Source organism: Brachycentrus maculatus, unplaced genomic scaffold, assembly GCF_059751285.1.
Source record: "Brachycentrus maculatus isolate JH-2025_06_01 unplaced genomic scaffold, ASM5975128v1 h1tg000242l, whole genome shotgun sequence".
In the NCBI taxonomy this organism is placed as follows: Eukaryota; Metazoa; Arthropoda; class Insecta; order Trichoptera; family Brachycentridae; genus Brachycentrus; species Brachycentrus maculatus.
The window spans coordinates 565,704-586,331 of record NW_028280993.1 but is presented as its reverse complement, the minus strand read 5'-3'; the positions used below and the strand labels follow the sequence as shown (position 1 = coordinate 586,331).

The 20,628-nt window shown below is 31.9% G+C and overlaps 1 protein-coding gene across 3 annotated transcripts in view; it reads right to left on the bottom strand.

Annotated features, from left to right (window-relative positions):
• The window catches only part of DAAM (disheveled-associated activator of morphogenesis-like protein), a 221,026-nt gene that overhangs the window by 48,939 nt on the left and 151,459 nt on the right, over nucleotides 1–20,628 (bottom strand). For all 3 annotated transcript variants that reach the window (XM_088265074.1, XM_088265073.1, XM_088265076.1), the window contains exon 3: nucleotides 6,311–6,466. The gene's annotated coding sequence lies outside the window, so the exon portion shown is untranslated. The remainder of the gene's footprint in view (nucleotides 1–6,310; nucleotides 6,467–20,628) is intronic.

The following is a 20,628-nucleotide window of genomic DNA, read 5'->3' as shown; positions in this document are numbered from 1 at the left end:
GGACTGGTACCTGAAGCGGAGGGCTGATTACCTTTCCTTCATGTGTAAACGATCAAGATAACACTGCGTTAATATGACACAGTGCCTTATACACCATTGGGGTGCGGATAAGGGTTTTATTATTATTATTATTATATATATATATATATATATATATATATATATATATATATATATATATATATATATATATATATATATATATATATATATATAAATATATATATATATATATATAAAACTCCAAGATATGAGTTGTGTGGTTGTCAATCATGGGTAGAATTGGTGAATGTTACACGTGTGTAAAGTGATCACTTAACCAGCCTATGACGGTCGTAAACCCGTAAATGCCAAGACTTCCATATTCTTCTTCATCTTTGAGAGGATAACTTTTATAACTTTTGACAGTGAGAAAAATAACTTTTATAGACACTAAGTACAGGGTTATTTTTTTCTAAGATCTTTTCTATGATGGTTTATTTTAATTTGGTGAAAGCAGAAAAACAATGCAAAAAATAACAACAACGAAAAATGGCTACTTAAATTTGAAACTCGTCGAGCTTTGAGCATCAAACCAAAAAGCGAACAAAACCGTAATTACTGAGAAACAAACGCATCTTTACGACTAGATTAGTATTGTCCGTGGTATAAAAACCACGTCGTGGGAATCAGAGAACACAATGACAAATTAAAACACCTCCAATTCTGAGAATCGAAAGTAGCTGCGCGAACAATTTGTTTGGATTTCATGACCCAATAGTCCGTCTAGGCGTCAACATGACCCTCTCTGCAAATACGCAACAAGTTCACGAACACGACCCGCCCAGATGTAACTGACCAGCGGCTCTCAAAATGGGATACGCGTACCATGAGGGGTATTCAGAAAATTCTAGAAGATACGTCATATCTCTCTTCAAAATACTTTATACCTTCTTGCACACCCAAAATTACGAGTATAACATATTATTGTAAAATTACAAAGTTAATAAATAGATTTAGTATGCTCAATGTCGAATGCGGCGTTTTTCACAATGACAATAATTAAAACCAAAAACGAATACAAATATGAACTACAACTACATTTTCGAATTTCCATCAATAGAGGGAATCATTTTTCACATTGTTAATCCCATAGAATTGTTATTTTAAATTATCTTGTAATTTATTAATTGGATGTACATAAGTATGTAGTTTCATTTAATTATTTTAAAAACATTAATATAATTCATAAATCCGTCAATTTCTCAAATACATTTTTTTAAATACTCACTATACGTTATAAAATATAAATAATATATATGTATTTATATATATTTATATATATATATATATATATATATATATATATATATATATATATATATATATATATATATATATATTTATATATTTTTTTTTACAATTTTATTCTTATTTTGTCATAAGGGTACGCGGTGAAAAAAGTTTGGAGAGCACTGTAAAAGACACTCTTCCTTAGCCCATATCCTGGCAAATAATTTCCACAAACAGCTAAAATAACACGCTTTAAAATCTATCAAAATATTTGCGAATCAGAGAGAGCGCATAACTACAAAATTAAATCTAAAGAAAGCGTTTGAGGTGGTCAGCCGTAAAATATAAACAGCGAGCGATAATGTCAACTCATGATATACCTACGAATAATTTTTCGACCAAACATATTGACATTCCGTGACCTCTATCTCATATTCTTCTTCCTGGCTGCATTCTAACTTATCGTCTTTGTAGACTGTTGGGGTCAGCTCTCTTCATCCTTAGGTCATAGGTCCTTCTATCATGGACAACGTCACAAAGGTCATGTCTTCGAATCATGTTATCTTTCTGTGGCATCCACGAATTTTTTAGTCTAGTTGTCTTTCGAGGAAGATCCATGGCGATTGCCTGGTTTTCAAAATATGTTTAGTTTCTCTGCGTCCTATGTGCCTATACCATCTGCTTTTCCTCTACCTTACTTTTGATGTATGTCACACCCAGGCTTTCACGAATGCATGAACTCTTTATGCTGTCCCTAAAGGGCTCTCCAGCTGACCATCAAAGCATTCGCATTTCGCATATATTTATATATATATATATATATATATATATATATATATATATATATATATATATATATATATATATATATATATATATATATATATATATATATATATATATATATATATATATATATATATATATATATATATATATATATATATATATATATATATATATATATATATAAATATATGTTTATAAATATAAATGTATATATATGGTCAGGAGTCGGAATAATCGGCGGGTATGTATGAGGGGATGCATGAATGTGGAAGAAGCGAAGATTGCTTGCAAAAACAGATTGGTGTGACGTTCTATTATCTCAGCCTACCCCTGCGAGGAAACCGCCTGTTTATTAGTTAGTTTGATATAAAAATGAAAGCAAAAAAGTTGATAAATATAAGAGCAGTAATAAATTTCTACTTTAGAAATTCCACCATAGCCGGAGACTTCAAGTTACAAGCATTAGCATATCAAGCGACCCATTGTGCCTACAAGTACTTGTATACTGTATTGACCAAAGGCTATTAATAGTTTCACTCTCCAAATTCACCGAATGATCAATGATACGACCAGCGAATGAAAAAATATGTATTATCAAAAAGACAAACAAGACTGTTTAGCATACCGAGAAAGATTTACAGCGCACTCAATCAAATGCATCATCGATAACAATAGGTCGTTGGAATATATTACAGCAAAACGCAGGAGAAATGCGAACGGTGATTTGATCAACATCACTTCATTATCTATACGGAACCCAAACTTTGCCACGAAAGGCAAATATGACATCACCAATGGAAGACAATTTAATGTTATACCTCACAACTCTCACTTGTTTGATATATTAATAGGTAGCTCGATACATAAATTACAAGTATGGTATGTCAAATACTTGAGAGCGGTCAGGTGAGGAGTGGAAATAATCGGCGGGTATGTATGAGGAGATGCATGATTTTTTTTTTGAATTACCTAACGTCCAAGTGACTGAAATCTAGCTACGGCTTATGAAACACCGTTTATCATGTCCCTACTCAGGCTTCAACTTTATAAGTTTCATAGCCTATGCCTACTTGTGAGTGGATTTACTCTTTATGTTTAAAGTTACTATAATTTTATGTAATTCATGAGTGAAAATTCTAGGCAAAAACACTCGCAGGAGATGCATGAACGTGCAAGAGGCGAATAATATTTGCAAATACAGAGTGGTGTGGCATTCTATTCCCTCTTCCTACCCCTGCGGGAAGCGGCGTGGTGGTTAGTTAATTAGTTAGATTTAAAGCGTATTGACAATAGGTATTTTTATTAATACGAAAAGTCATAATATGCATAATATGCACATTTTGAAACAACAGAAAATCGTCAAATATAAATAGTAATGAACGCATATTTACCAAAGGCTAAATAAAACTCACCCCATATTTTTCATGTTTTCAGTGATAAAAAAATAATAATAATAAGAAACAGTTCCTCTCAATCTTTCAACGTTTTTAGTTTTAGTTCAAGTATGGTATGCTATGAAAAAACAGGGTAACTTGATTTTTTTTTGTAACAACAATCTTTATTCGCAATAACTTTCTACTTTTTATTGTATTAGGCTTTAATAATAAAAATGAAAATGGTATTTTCTGGCGTTTCTCATGTGTGTGAATATAATCCAGGATTCGGATCTTAGTAAAAGCTTCTTTACATCTCACCAATAGATGTCTCTAGTGAAGTTCTAGTGATTCAAGAACAAGGTTTCTAAATTGGTTCATATATATATATATATATATATATATATATATATATATATATATATATATATATATATATATATATATATATATATATATATATATATATATATATATATATATATATATATATATATATATATATATATATATATATATATATATATATATATATATATATATATATATATATATATATATATATATATATATATATATACATATATAGAACTTCCAAGAATTTGAGTAGTGTGGTTGTCAATAATGGGTAGAATTGGTGAATGTTACACGTGTGTAATCACTTAAACCACTTAAACCAGCCTATGACGGTCGTCAGCCCCGTAATGCCCAGACTTCCATATTCTTCTTCATCTTTGATGAGATGTCAAAAAAAATGTATTTATTTGAAAAACATCCTTGTTTACCCACTAAAATTAAACAAGTTTTCCACTCGCCGAATGTATTTTTTTTAAACAAATCTTCTTTTTCTTCTTGTTATAGATTCTCGGATCTGTCTGTCCCGTTATCCTTCTCTTGTGACGTGGACTGCTAGCTTTCACGCCATCGCTTTGGAGGTGTTCCAGGTGGTCTTCTTCCGTCTGGGTTCTCTTGAAGAGCAATTCGGACCAGTCTATTTCTTTGCATTCTATTGACATGGGAATTCCAGAGTCGTCTTCGATGTCTTCCCCATCTTACTATATCCTCCGTACTACACATTTTCCCAATTTTTGTGTTCCTCATTCGGTCTTTTAACGTGTTTCCAGTTATACACCAAAGTCCTTATTTCCATAGTTCTAAGAAGAGATTTGGTTCTCGCTGTGTCTGCTCTGGTCTCTATCCCATATGTGGCAATCGGTATTACACATGTCTTGTATATTTCTACTTTCAACTAATCAATCTTTTTAAATTTATCGTTATCTTCCCCCATTTTAATTTATTCTGGTAAGGAATTAAATTCCATATTTCTGACAAGCTTTTTTATCGCTGTTAATGTATTTCGCGTATGGCTATGTATGTTTTATTTTCGCAAATATTTTTGACAATTATAAGCTGCTTAAAATTTGAAAATCATGTTTTCGGGCTTCTCCCAGTATGTTAAATAATCTGGTTAGGATCTTGCATACATCTAAATAAGCGGGTGCTAAAAAAATGCTTTCTCAAACCAACCATAGATGGCTCCAGTAAACCACACATAAAGCGTCACGAGATTCAAGACATATGTAGGAGTTCCAAATAAAAAAGTACCTAGTGTGGATATCAATCATGGGTAGAATGATGAATAATTCACACGTGTATAAAGTGATCACTTAACCAGCCTATGGGAGGTCATAAACCCTGTAAATATCCAGACTTCAATATTCTTCTTAACCTATGTTGAGATGTCAAAATGTTGTATTTTTTAATTTATTTTATCCAGCTTAAAAATGCCGTTTGTTTGCAAAAAAATCGATAAACATTATCGTTTAGTACGTAAGCAAAAAATTCGGATTATTACGAGAAACTTTCCCTCTCGAAAAACGACTGTTATCGAAAATATAGTTATTAAAATGCATGACTCAATAAACGCCTCCCATTACATTGGACATTGAACACTATATTATCATGCCAAAAAGCAATAGAAAAGAAAATCACATGTCATACAATATAGTAATAACAGTCATTTTGAATCCGACGCGTATGATAATGCTTGCAAATTGATAAACGCGTATTAAAAATATTAATTTTGTTATTGGGTATCATTGATTTCCTAACAATACTGATCGACAATTCGTTTAAAGACGCATGAGTTAGAAAAAGTGTCTAGAAGTAAAGTTAAAGTTTTCTACAATACGTAGTTCACTAGTAAAGTTTAAGGTATCTACAATGCGTAGTTCTCTGATAAAGCCGAAGTTATCCATTGTATAATACCAAGGAATGAGTAGTTCACAAGTATAGTTGAAGATATCTAAAATGAGTAGTTCGCTAGTAAAGTTGAAGGTATCTAAAATGAGTAGTTCGCTGGTAAAGTGGAACTTATCTAGAATGCGTAATTCACTAGTAAAGTTGAAGGTATATATATATAGTTAAAGATATCTAGAATGAGTAGGTACTGACTCACCCAGGCGCCTGCAACGCGCTTCCATCTGTGGAGGTCCTCACCAAAACGTTACATTTCCATTATATGGTACATGATTCAAAGTAATCAGGTATTCTACCTTGTAGAATTGTTACGTTTTAATTCGATTTAATGATTTCATATTGTTTTAACACAGGATTGGTCACATGTTGTCGCAACTTTAATTAAGATTGATAGAATACAGTATACAGAACGATTTTTTGTGCAATATTTCAAATGTAACTTTTTGGTGAAGACCTCTATATCTGTTGACTTCGAAAGCTGAAAGGGGGCAAAGCATCAACAGGTGAGGGACATCCCGAGGTGTGTCATCATCACACGTACAGCTATCGATCTCGGAAGCTGATGTATAAACCTTGTAGATAGATAGTATTGGTATTGGAGATGTGAGGAGAGGTACCTGCAGGCAGCCGCAAAGGCCGCGCCCCCTCGGCCGCAGCGGGGGCTGCTTGGGGCGCGGCAGGCACGGGAGCCCCGGGCACGGCAGCGCGGGGCAGCGCAGGCGCGCCACGCGCGCGCGGGCCGCCTCCACTCCTGACGACCACGAGGGGACGCCCTGCAACAAGACGAGACAACACCCATCAAAACACTGCACATAGGCCATAAAAATATCCACTGGGCATAGGCGATAAAATATCCATGTAGTTTCACGACGCAGCTGTCAAGAAGAACGCCGTCCGGCATGAGCGATGATAAGTATTTCTGTTATGTTCAACAGATGGCGCTGCCATAACGGTAAAAATATGTTTTAAATATATAAACATGTTTTTACCTGTACAGCAACCGCGCGTGTTCGAATGCAGTATTTAATGAAATTTCAAAGCTATCAAGGAATAATTTTAGGATATTGAAGATTTTGAAAAAAATTAACATTTGCATTTTTATTTGTTTGGATTATATCATCATATCATATGGGAGCGAATGCAGAGCGGACACCGCAACAACAAACGCGCTAAGAGTGTCAGAAATAAAGTATATATTTTTTCTAAATCCGGGTAAAATTTTACGTTATTGATTTTTTACTTAAAGCAAAATTTTTGCATTGCAAAGATAAGTTTTTCTTCGTAATAATTATATGGTTTTGAAAAAAGAGTCGAAAAGTAAGGAGTTAAAAAATATTTAAACATATTTAATAAAAAAAAAAACAAATTTTTATTTATTAAAAAAAATCGTGCGTGAACAGACATGTGACCTCTCCGAAGGTCTCCAGTGGAATGAATTCTGTGTAAGAAGTATTCCAGCGAATATCTCCTTAAATCATTATATTATTCCACAAAGTTGATGCCAATTTCACAAATCATATTGCTCACATTAATTTCATTTAAGGCGAAAATTGATAGATATAAAATTGATTTAAACTAATCGGTGATCTTCCTTTCTCCTTTCTATTAGATTTTACCCAATCACGTTGTATAACATTAATATATCAATTTCTCGAATACCATTTCGATGATCTCATCTTTGTTGACTGCATTGTCGAGTTGATTGAAAAGCATGCATTAATAATCGCAAATCAAAAATCAGTGCCAATTGGTTAGGGTCTTGAAGAGTATTCTCGTTTTCAGATCAATTACTTAAGTCCCTGATAAGTACTTAAATGCTTTCATTAATTGTCTTTCCATTTTTAATTAATGTTTTACTTAGTAAATACCATTATTTCTTAAAATCTACTGTGACACGTGTTTCTGTTTGAAAATGATGCGGAATGCATCGAAACACGTGTCACAGTAGATTTTAAGAAATAGTGGTATTTACTAAGTAAAACATTAATTAAAAATACTTAAGCGCTGTTGACTTGTCGCCTTGGCGTCAGCTGAGAGTTCTCACGTTCGTCAATGAAGCGTATGACAAGTTGATAAGTTAATTGTTTCTGGTGAAAGCGCTCATCAGTTCTGTCCTTTCATCACTAACAAAGTAAATATTTTTTTAATAGGAGCCATTTAAGATGATCTGCTTCGATTGCGTGAGTAATGCCTACCATATCTAATATTTAGTTTCATCGAAGCGTAGGTAATCTAATACTTCACGACCTAATGTTGCAAATCTAAGCTTAATCAAGGAGCATATGTGACAAGAATCTACGAGTTACACCAGAATAGGGGAACGAGATAGAATAAGGAACATCAGGATAAGAGAAATATGCGAGATCGAAGATGTCGTCAGGTGGGGAAGGCAACGAAGAAGACAGGAGAATGGAACCATCCAGACTCCCCCACATTGCACTGCACGGCAAACTCCAAGGTAGACCATAAAAGAGTTGGATTGACAACTAGGAATCGACATCGCAGGAGACTAATTACTCTTAAAAACAGGCCAAAAGGTCTGCATTAAAAAGAAGAACAAAAAGGAGAATAATATGTTTCTTAGATTCTGTCAGATCAGAACGGGTCTTCATTGCAAATCCAAGGCATAAAGTTCAGAAATTATCGGTATTTCTCGATAGCGTGCAGCATAAGAGGAAAGTAAACAAGTTTCTCCATTATTGAATTAGTATTCCAACAGCAGCGAATAATATATCATTTCGTAACTGATCATGTATCGGATTAAAATGGCGAATAAAATCTAAAAAACACGTTAAGCATTATTATTGTTGCAATAAACATTATGAAACATATACATAAGAACTATTAAGAACTAGTATGGTAAAAACCACAAAGTCAAGAAGATGAAGAGGACTAATGTTATCTTATAAAATTTTGAGTGTGTCCAAATACTTATTCGCAAATCTGGATTTTCTCTAATTTTAGGAGTTTTTTTTTAAAGCTTCTTTTCATCTCACCAATAGAAGTCTCTAGTGAATTTCTAGTGATTCAAGAACAATGTTTCAAAATTGGTTCACATATACAGAACTTCCTAGAATGTGAGAAGTGTGGTTGTCAATAATGGGTAGAATTGGTGGATGTGTGTAAAGTGATAACTTAAACCAGCCTATGTCGGTCGTCAGCCCCGCAAATGCCCAGACTTCTATATTATTCTTCATCTTTGATGAGATGTCAAAAAATAATATTGCCTTATAAAATAAAGACTGTTATTTTTTTTCATTGTCTCATTTGCCACGAATCAGACGTGTAAGTCTACACATACCATAGGTAAACCAAACCACAGTTTTCTCTTGATAAATCTAACTTCGGGCAGAACTATACCGAAGAAAGCGAATTGGCATTATACTACCTATTTGCTATCCACCAAGGTACGAGGTCACTTTTAGCATCACGAACCAGTTCAGAGACGCACAAACAAGAAAACATGGCTGGTTTTCATTTCATTTAATGTACTGATGTAAAACACAACAGATATGCAGAAAATGGCAATCTAGGAAAGTACTGCAGGCCACTTGTTACTTTCAACTGCTCTGACAAGAGTATTAGGTATCCATCGTTAGCATTGTTTATGGCAAAGGCGGGTAAACAGTCGACAGCCAATTGCGATCGACCAGTCAATCACAGCTGCTGAAAGCCTTCAGGGATACGATTTCGAATCTACATAAATCTGTAAGATAATTTCAATACCAAGCACTCATTCATTCGAATAAGTGATCGATCATTCCGGTTAATCGATTAATTCTTAGTTATTTTGTTTTCTATATTTGTTTCACTGTCAAAATGATCAATTTAAGACTCCAGAAAAAAGTGTGATTCTTAAAAGCGTTCAGCTAATATTGCTTTGCAAAAAATCCAATTTTCTTTTCAGTAGTCACTTTGTGATAATATCTACCCATTTTTTATTTAAATTTTACTTAGTTAATAGCAGAATTTGTGAAATTATATTATTTATTTTTTTACGTCGTAAATTGTACAATATTTCCTAAATCCATTGTAAAACGTTTAACGGTATTTGACGATTAAGTTAAATACATCGAAACACGTTGTCACAATAGATTTGAAGAAATATTGGTATTTACCAAATAAAGTTTACTTAATAAAAAAAATCAATTACTTATATTTTTCGTATACTTTTAAACTGTTAAACATTTTTTTTATGTTTCGTTGGCGTGCAATAAGGGGTGGAATTTGACACCACTTTACACAAAAGATCATATATGAATATTAAAAAAATAAAAATAAAAATAATAAACTGATGAAAACATTATAAAATAATGCACCCGGAATTAGAAAAAAATACTTTTGGATATGATTTTGTACTGTTTGAGTTTTTTTTTTATTTTTGTATGTACGGTTTATTTTTTATGTACATAATAATAAAATTACTAGTACAAATAAAAAATAATATGATTGACAACCACACAGTAGTGTGGTTGTTAATCAAATTATTTTCAATATAATTTTTTGGAACTCCTAGATATATAGCAAATACTCATATGTAGGCACGACAGTACCTACATATGAGTTCACAACAGCCATATATCCTGGATTGAGAACCTTTACATTTGGATCTGTGTAAAATCCGAACTCCGGATTAATTTTACATACTGGGAAACGCTTGAAAACACAATTTAATTTTTTATGCAGATTTTAATTTGAACAGTAATTATTATTCACAACATTTTATAATATTGTGAATTATACATGTATAAGATGATTTTTATATTTTTTTGAGAGTTTATTGATAAAAATAAATCAATTAGAATTTATTTCACATATTGGGCACATTCTCGTCCGCGCAACAAAGATTTCAGGAAGAGAAATATTTTGTCGTTTGTGACAGCTCCAATGTGCGTCTAATAATTAACGGCCAGATGAGGCGAAAACCGGAATATTACGGTGTCAAAAACTCGGACGAGGAATTTTAATAGCTTCGCTCACAAACCAGTGTTTGTATTTTTGTATTTTCATCGGAGAAAGTGTTCCGCAACGCGAATATGTGTGGTATAATACATATATTATTATATAAATAATAATAATTCCTAACGTGGGTGTTTGGAAATGTTCAGCGATATTTATACCTAGTATAACCTTTCGCGTCTTGAAATTCAAAAACGATATAAGAACGTAAAAACTCGAACTTAAGGCCCAGTATTCGCAACTTAATTATAATTCTCTAAATTCAGGTAACATTTTACGCACCCTAGAATAAGGCTACTTGAACTTTGCCCAGTGTGTTACTTGAGCCCAGTATGCAAGCAGCCTACTTGAGCCCAGTATGCAGTAGCAATGTGTTACTTGAGCCCAGTACAAAAAAAAAAAAATCTGTATTTGGTCTACAATAATGAACGTATCGACATGATTCATTGATTCCCTGACGTTCATTATTGTAGACCAAGTGGATTTCTTTTTTGTACTGGGCTCAAGTAACACATTAAAGTTCAAGTAGCTCCGGTAAAGTTCTACGGTAATTCATTTTTTTTTTCTTGAAGTTATACTTGTAGTTATTGAATGGTAATAAATAAATAATAATAAAACCCTTATCCGCACCCCAATCGTGCATAGGGCACGGTGTCATATTAACACAGTGTTATCTTGATCGTTTACACATGAAGGAAGGGTGATCAGCCCTCCGCTTCAGGTAACAGTCCATGGTAATATTGAATAAATATTACAGTGAAAAAATCACTTATATTTATTTTACCCCCCTTGGGAATCGAACCCGGGACCTCCAGAACGGTAGCCGAGTGTGCTGACCATTACACTAAGGAGGCGGAAAAATTGAATGGTAAAGAGTTTTAAAAAAAACTCTATTTGTATTCTTGAAAAAAAATCCAATAAACATCCTTAAAAAAATCGGGCGTAAAGAGACGTTTGACCTCTCCGGTGGTCGGCCATTGATTCAATTATATAAAGCAAATGATAAAACAGTGAGGGTATTTAAACTAAATAAAAACAACATTTTGAGTGTGTCCATATAACTTGTTCACAAATCTGGATTATCTCCATTTAGGAGTTTTTTTTAAATTATTTCGTATTAATGAGTATGTATTGAAAAAATATAACTGTAATTTTTTATCTCCTTATATTTCAATAACTCTTTTCTTTTCAAAACTATATATTTATTTCAAAGATTTTTTTTCAATACAAAAACGGTGTTTTAAAAAAGAAATAAAATTTTAATGTTACCTATTCATGAAAATTAGTTATCGGGCTATCGAAAATCCGGATTATACATATATAATCGATTAAGGATATCTATAAAATAAGCTGTTAAAAAAACTAATTTTGAACATATTTTCATTTAAAAAATTATTGAGAATAAATACTTGAGTTTCTCTGTTTCAATTTAATTTAAGACTCTTTCAAGCCAATAAATTGTCAATAATACTTCTTTTTATTTACGACCAGAACTTTATCTCACAGACTATCGTATTGCTTTCAGATATATTCGCGAGAGTTGGACGAAGAAAATATTATAAAATGATGTCGCAATGCGTTGCGTTATCTCCCGTAATCTTTATGAAGATCGGCTGTTTACTTCATGTTTGTTTACATAATTTAACGTAAATATATATGGATATAATTATACGTTGCACATAAACGTATGTATGCAAATATCAGTGCGACGTTGCACATATAATAAAGTCTTTTCATAAGTCATAATCAGTAAAACCGTTTTTTTTTAACCCTTCTCCGCACCCCAATGGTGCATAGGGCACTGTGTCATATAAACGCAGTGTTATCTTGATCGTTTACACATGAAGGAAAGGTGATCAGCCCTCCGCTTCAGGTCCAGTCCATGGTAATATTGAATAAATATTACAGTGAAAAAATCACATATATTTATTTTACCCCCCTTGGGAATCGAACCCGGAACCTCCAGAACGGGAGCCGAGCGTGCTGACCATTACACTACGGAGGCGGACAAAACCGTTTTTAATATAAGCTATTTTTTAGGACCTTAATGCGGGATAGTCACTAAACTGCAACTTAATTTTCATTGAACCCAATTCTTTAACGTACTTAATTTAATTTTTTGTATTAAAAAAAATATATTTTCTTTAAAATAGTTATAATGTTTTGAAAAGAAAACAGTTATTGAAAAGTAAGTTTAAAAAACATTTAAAAAAATATACATTCATGAAATGGTGTAAAAAAGATGCGGAATGCATCAAAATACGTGTCACGATAGATTTCAAGAAATAAAGGTATTTACCAAGTAAAATATATTTTATAAATTTTTCACTACAATATGTATCTAATATCACTTCGGTCTATGTCACTGTGTCTTCGTGTAATTTGTGATTAAAACAACACTGCTTCGATACGTCGCAGTGCCCCATGCACCACTGTCTGGCATTGGGGTTAGAAAATATATGATATAAAGAAAAAAATACTATAAGTACTTAAGCGATTTTAGGTATTATTAATTTAATTCAAGAATGTCAACGACTTTCTTTAAATATCATTTAAAAAAAAAAAAACAAAAGAGATATTATAGAAGGTTCGCTGAAGGTTAAACTAAGCGATTTGCTATTCAGATATTTACTAGTTTTTATTTTTTATTTTTTAATCAGGTCCATTGAAATATGGTGTTATTGGATTACCAACCTCAGGCGGAAATTGTCCTTACAAATAAAGAGAAGAGCAATGATCTAATTTTAATTCGGCCTCGATTCGAAAACAATAGCCGAGATAAATTGGGATAATTATTATTTTCACCGATTGATCAAACTCCGAGTAAAATATACGGAATGAATCTATGAAACTAAGCGCACACAGTTGAGGCCTAGTAATAGTAACCCGCAACTTAATTTCATTTAAACCCGGGTGACATTTAACGTAAATAATTTATTTGGTAATTAACAAACAAAACTTAAGGCCTTACTCGCAAACACAGAATACAGTAAGGTACCAGCTGCGCGAGGAGCCATACGTCTCTTCGTGACCGAATAATTTACGTCATTTGATTACCTACCTGAAATACGACACTTTTATACTATTGTCACTTGACACCGTAAACTGAAAACAATGCAAGCAAATAAATGTTCACAACAAACGATTAAATTTCGACATTATCTCCATATTACGCAACAAGTGACGAGTCCCGACGCGGTCTGAAATTGACTGAGTCCTTGTCGTAAACATCCTTCAATCAGTGCGTTCAATTCTATGTACATCTCGTGTCCCCATTGTCGGGTCCAGCGTGACTCTACCGAGCCGAGGATTATATAGATCATGATCCTTGCATCCTGCATCCAAACAGATCGGTGACCAAACAGATTCAATTAGACGATGTTTGGGTGGGACAAATAATAATTACCCATATTATTTTTTGACATCTCAAAGATGAAGAAGAACATGGTAGTCTGGGTATTTAAGAGGCTGACGACCGTCATAGGCTGGTTTAAGTGATCAATTTACATATGTGTATCTTTGATAAGATGTCAAAAAATAATATGAAAATAACTCCTGTAATTGGAGATAATCATTTTGTGAACAAGTATTTGGACACACTCAAAATGTTGTATATAATTGTCCAAGCAGGATTCTTACATATGACTTGTGACTTATGATTTGTGCAGGGTAGGGTGTATTCTCAAATATACAATTTAGTACGCGACATACAGACGTACATATACACGCGCACAAGTTTAAAAAAAATATATTTGGAACTAGATTTTTTTGGAATTGACATGAAAAAATATTTTTATATTTTTTTAACTCCTAACCTTTAAGTAACTCTTATCTTTTCAAAACCATCTATTTATATCGATGAAAAAGTTGTTTTAAGGCCCAATATACGATAAATTGCAATTTGATTTTCTTTAAATCCAGGTAACATCAAACGTAATTGAATTTTTGCTTACAACACCGATTGTTATTGAAAAATAAGTTGCGATTATTATTGTTTTATATAATATATATATATATATATATATATATATATATATATATATATATATATATATATATATATATATATATATATATATATATATATATATATATATATATATATATATATATATATATATATATATATATATATATATATATATATATATATATATATATATATATATATATATATATATATATATATATATATATAAAAATGCACATATGTTAAAAAAGAACTCCACCGACAAGACACAAAAGGTGGCTTGGTGGGTCTCTGCAAAAAAAAAGTTAAAATATGTATAAATTGTGATTTAAATAAATGTATACAAATAAAAAAAATATATATATTTTTTTAATTATCTGGTAAATTACCGTCGCTCTGTGTACCATGTGCTAAAATCAATGTGAACGCGGCCCAAAATCAAAACGAATCACAAATGTAATTGGTTCACTTTCCAAATAAATGCTTGACTACTGACCCCACGTATACGTAAGGAATTACAATTATACTTTTGATGTAATTATTTGATGCGATTAAGACGATTACCGGAGAAGATGCAGAGTGCGCATGTCACAATTCAATTAAACTACGCGGAGAAAACGTTGTCATGGGAAAGTTTACGTAAATTATTTTAAATCTGAAATGACTATCAAATACACGCAATCATCACATTTGATTACACTTATCTTGATGTAAAAATTCAATTTTTTTGGGCAGCCATTATTCTGCTGAATTTTTACGATTTATATAATTTTTATTACATTCACAATATCCCTGTTTTCAATTTATATATATATATATATATATATATATATATATATATATATATATATATATATATATATATATATACATATATACATATATATATATATATATATATATATATATATATATATATATATATATATATATATATATATATATATATATATATATATATATATTTGATATTAAAAAATTTAATTGTAGGCACATCTTATTATCAATATAAGTGATTTTTCAGTCTAATATTTATTTAATAAATTCCTGGTCTGGTATAACTTAAAGCGGAAGGCTTATCACCTTACCTTCGTGTATTTAACAATCAAGATAACACTGCTTCTATGCAGTGCCTTATGCACCATAGGGTGCGGATAAGGGTTAAAGAATCGCTCATTACGATTTTTATGCAGTTATCATAATTAGATGAAAATAAAAGGATTTGAACATGTTATATAATGCCAAAATTCATTTTTAAATCGAGCCCGCGATATGTAGAATATAATGCTTAATGAAATATTGTAGATATCAATAATGTATAATAATATTTTAAAACGTTTAAGAGAAATATTTTTGATGTCTTTTTGACTATTTGATTATTTGATAAAGAAATATAAGTTACCATATTATTTAGTTATTAATTTTTTTTTTGGAATTTTGTTTTTTTTTTACAAAGTACATGTTTAAATAATACAAAATAGTTGGTAAATATACAAAACATTATAAATATAACGTTTCTACCTCTCTAATAAAGCAGATACTTGTGTTTAGAGAGGGAGTTCGTTTTACAATTATTATTTTTTAAACTAAGTAAATTAATTACTGTCCGCCTCCATAGTGTAATGGTCAGCACGCTCGGCTACCATTCTGGAGGTCCCGGGTTCGTTTCCCAAGTGGGGTAAAATAAATATAAGTGATTTTTTCACTGTAATATTTATTTAATATTACCCTGGACTGGTACCTGAAGCGGAGGGCTGATCACCTTTCCTTCATGTATAAACGATCAAGATAACACTGCGTTTAAATGACGCAGTGCCTTATGCACCATTGGGGTGCGGAAAAGGGTTTTTTAAAAAAAAAATACAATATTATTGTACATGATAGTTTTTTTAGATAACTTTTAAGTGAAAACCTGTAATTAGAATTAATTTTTTTTGTTGTTGTTATTTTTTTAAAAATATTCTGTTGGTTTTCCAATAAATAAATCAATTATAAATAGATACTCGTATGTACGTTTCTCCTCTTTTGAGAACCACATCCTCCGTCGGCCGTTTCTTCCTTCCGTCCTTAGGTACTGTAGTATATTTGTTCGATACTATTTCCACATGTCCAGTACAGAGGCGACTTCCTGCGTCCCACATTACACACCCATTATACTCTATCGTACAGTGCTCTCGTATTGATATAACGTACCTCGGTAGCCGCCAAACGGACGTGGATACGACACGTGTTAATACAGTCAACTCTCCCCTGCATCACACATGCATACTCTATCGCATCAATAGGTATACCATCTGGGTAGATACCTAGATAATATGCATATATTTTCTTCGTACAAGGACAATTACATAATCTTAATTGATAGTCTACGTCGGGGAGACTTGACATGACACGCACAGAAGAAGAAAATATTTATTTAATTAGATTAATGTTTTACAATGACATTTATCGATGAAACTGCATATTATATAATACACAATAAATAATAAAAATGAAAATGGTATTTTCTGGCGTTTCTTACGGCGCTCTCTCCTTTCAAGAACGTCTTAAATAAAAAATCGTCAATTTTCAGCTGTGCATGTTTTCGAAATGCCCAGAAAATGTACTATATCCCAGCAAAAGAAGCATATTTTTAACTTAATATTTACCCGCTACAGGGCAGAAAGTGTTGTTTTTGCATTTTGAAAAAAATGTATTGTTTAATTATTTTTTTCAATAAACTAAATATTTTTCAAATGGAGAAAAAACCTTCAGGTTTTACTTAAAAAGATCTGCTGCACAGTAAAAAGTTCAATAAGTGGCTTGATATGTATTTTTAATACATTGTATTATATTTTAAAACTTAAAAACGTTCTCCTGAAAAATCAAGTTTTTTGATTTATTACGTTCTTGAAAGGAGTGAGCGATGTGTGTGATTATAATCCAGGATTCGGACCTAACATACTAATATAAGAGTTTCTGCTTAGTAAAAAGCTTCTTTACATCTCACCAATAGATGTCTCTAGTGTAGTTCTAGTGATTCAAGAACAATGTTTAAAAATTTGTTCATACATATAGAACTTCCAAGAATTTGAGTAGTGTGGTTGTCAATAATGAGTAGAATTGGTGAATGTTACACGTGTGTAAAGTGATCACTTAAACCAGCCTATGACGGTCGTCAGCCCCGTAAATGCCCAGACTTCCATATTCTTCTTCATCTTTGATGAGACGTTAAAAAATAAAGCATAATATGCTTATTCATGGCAAAAGTAAACTTCATTCCTAAACGGGCAGATATTCTCGCTTGAGATGTGAACTTGTAACTGATTATGATAATGTACCACACTCGACCTCGCGGCTACTAAACAAGTTCAACTGTTTCCATTCGGAACGGAGGTTAAATCTCTGCTTAATCAATGGCCTGTCAGGAATGTATCACTTTCAGGTTCATAAATCTAATTCATTAACATAATCGATATAAAAACCGAACCACAAGTTATGGCGTTATAAATGGTCTTTCAGTGACAGCTATACCTGCCTGCCAATCAAACGCCATCTTATGCAGGGTCAAATAATATTCAAAATAGTAGTCATAATCAATGCAAAATACGAAAACAACAACAGCAATGCAATAATAATACATTTTGAATTTAAGTTTTACTTAAATTCAAAATATTATACCACTTTTTCTTAAAATCTACTGTGACACGTGTTTCGACGCATTCCGCATCATTTTTAATCACCGTAAACGGTGTTAAAAATTTATAGATTTTACCACAAAGTGACTGTCGAATTAATAAATCAATTATAATACGTTTAACAAATTCATACATCTATAATACATTGCTGTTTTATTTTTATTTATTTATTGAAAAACCAACAGAATATTTACAAAATATTTTTTTTTCAAAATTATTCCATTTCCAGGTTGTCACTTAAAAGTAATCTAAAAAAACTGTTATGTGCATAAGTATGACTATTTAAAATTATAACTTACATTTGTTAAACAAATAATCAAGTAGTCATATAGATCTAAACAATATTTCTCTTTGTAACGTTTTAAAAGATTTTTTTGCAGCACATTTGTCAGAGATTATATTTCGACTGCATACAGTCTAGTTTCATTCTTCTTTTACCAACTCTATGCTTCACTTCCCAACAATAGGGTTTCCCAACCAGGACCCCGAAACATTATTTGATTGATATTCTTTGTATTTTAGTAAGAAAATATATATGTATGGCCAATCTTACCTCCCACATGAGTCGATGTCCCCCAGTCATGTTTAAAACTGCGAATTTTTTCCCATGCACTTCTATCCACTTATTTTAAAACAGCTCACATTTTACTGTCGCGAACGCAGTTCTAAATATTTATTATAATAACAAACCTCTTGTCACTGAATAATGGTCGCTTATTAATGGCTGCCACTTAGATTAATTGAAGTAATTAGTTTGAAAATTTTTACGAGGTATTTAGCCAGGCAAATAGCTATTTAGGCAACTGTTGACATACTGACATTAAAAATATAACATACAGAATAGAGAATTCGATTTCAATACCGTGACAATACTAGACTAATTTAAAGTTATTATTCTTGCAAATTATATGTACTGGTCCTAAATAAATACTCAATAAATTAATTAAATTAAAAGTACTCAATAAATTAATAAGTAATTAAAATATAACTTCGCTTTGAAATCACTATATATATGTTATTATAACTTAATTATAACGTCTACCGGTTTCGGAGCTAACCGCTTCTATAGCAGTATTTTTCAGTTTTTTCCATTGTTCAGTATTAATTAGTCTTGAAAAAGAAGCTGTTGACTTCGAAATTTCAAGACTGATTAATACTGAAAAATGGAAAAAACTGAAAAATACTGAAAAAGAAGCGGTTAGCTTCGAAACCGGTAAACATTATAATTAAATTATAATAAAATATTTATAGTGATTTTAAAACAAAGTTATATTTTAATTATAAAATGGAAAATCACAAAGTTGTTGCTTCAAATATAAATTATATAAATTAATAAGTATTTTTGTAAAGTGAATGCTGGGAACATAGGTGGTGTAATGAAATCAGTTATAGCAAATAAAAACCTATCAGCAATGCTTCACTGGCAGTACACAACGGAGTCCTAGTTCCAGCCCTTATATATGGAAGCGAAGCATGGAGTTGGCAAAATAAGTATGAAAGTAGACTGAATACAGTAAAAATGACGCCCACCCTCAGACGAGGTGTGGGCAGAAGACAGATCTCCTGGCTCCGGAATATACGAGATTGAACGGGGATCAGGACCGTCAAGGCGCTGTTTAAAGCTGCTCAAGACAAGGACAATTACTCTCAAATGATAGTGACACGCACAGAAGAAGAAGAAGAATATTACTTAATCCCCCTTTTTTAAATTAAAACTAAACTTTTTTGCACTACCAACACAGTATTAATTTTTAATTGATTCGATGGCTATTATTTACAATTTCTTTTCGATTTTTAATGCATCGGCATTCTCGAACGCGGTCACGCGATGTCGTGGACGCGACTACAACTAAAAAATTACAATCCGTAGCTCTGTGGAAAATCCATTTTCTTTTAAACTTATCTTGCGCCTGCGCAGTAACGCCACCAAACAGAGGTCTTCTTGTATCAGTCGAAAAGATAATTGGCAAACAATGACGTCACATTTATAATAAATGTGACTTAGAGCACTATTATTACAGAGTAAATAATTACACAAGACGACGCACCGGGATACCGAGAGACATTTAATATGACACAAAAATAATTCAGGAACAACTCCATTGCACACTTTTGGAAGGTACCTCAACAATAATTTAGTTTTTTTTCCGTTTTACTAAATTAATAATCATTAGAGAGTGCCATGTCTAAGCTTGACAAAATCTTGAAAGACCGAGGTATGAGTAACAATACCAAGATAAACTAATCAGTGGTTTGGTCCACTCCATTTTTCTATATGCTGCTGAAACATGGACCATAAAAGCAGCAGAAAGGAGAAAAATAGACGCTT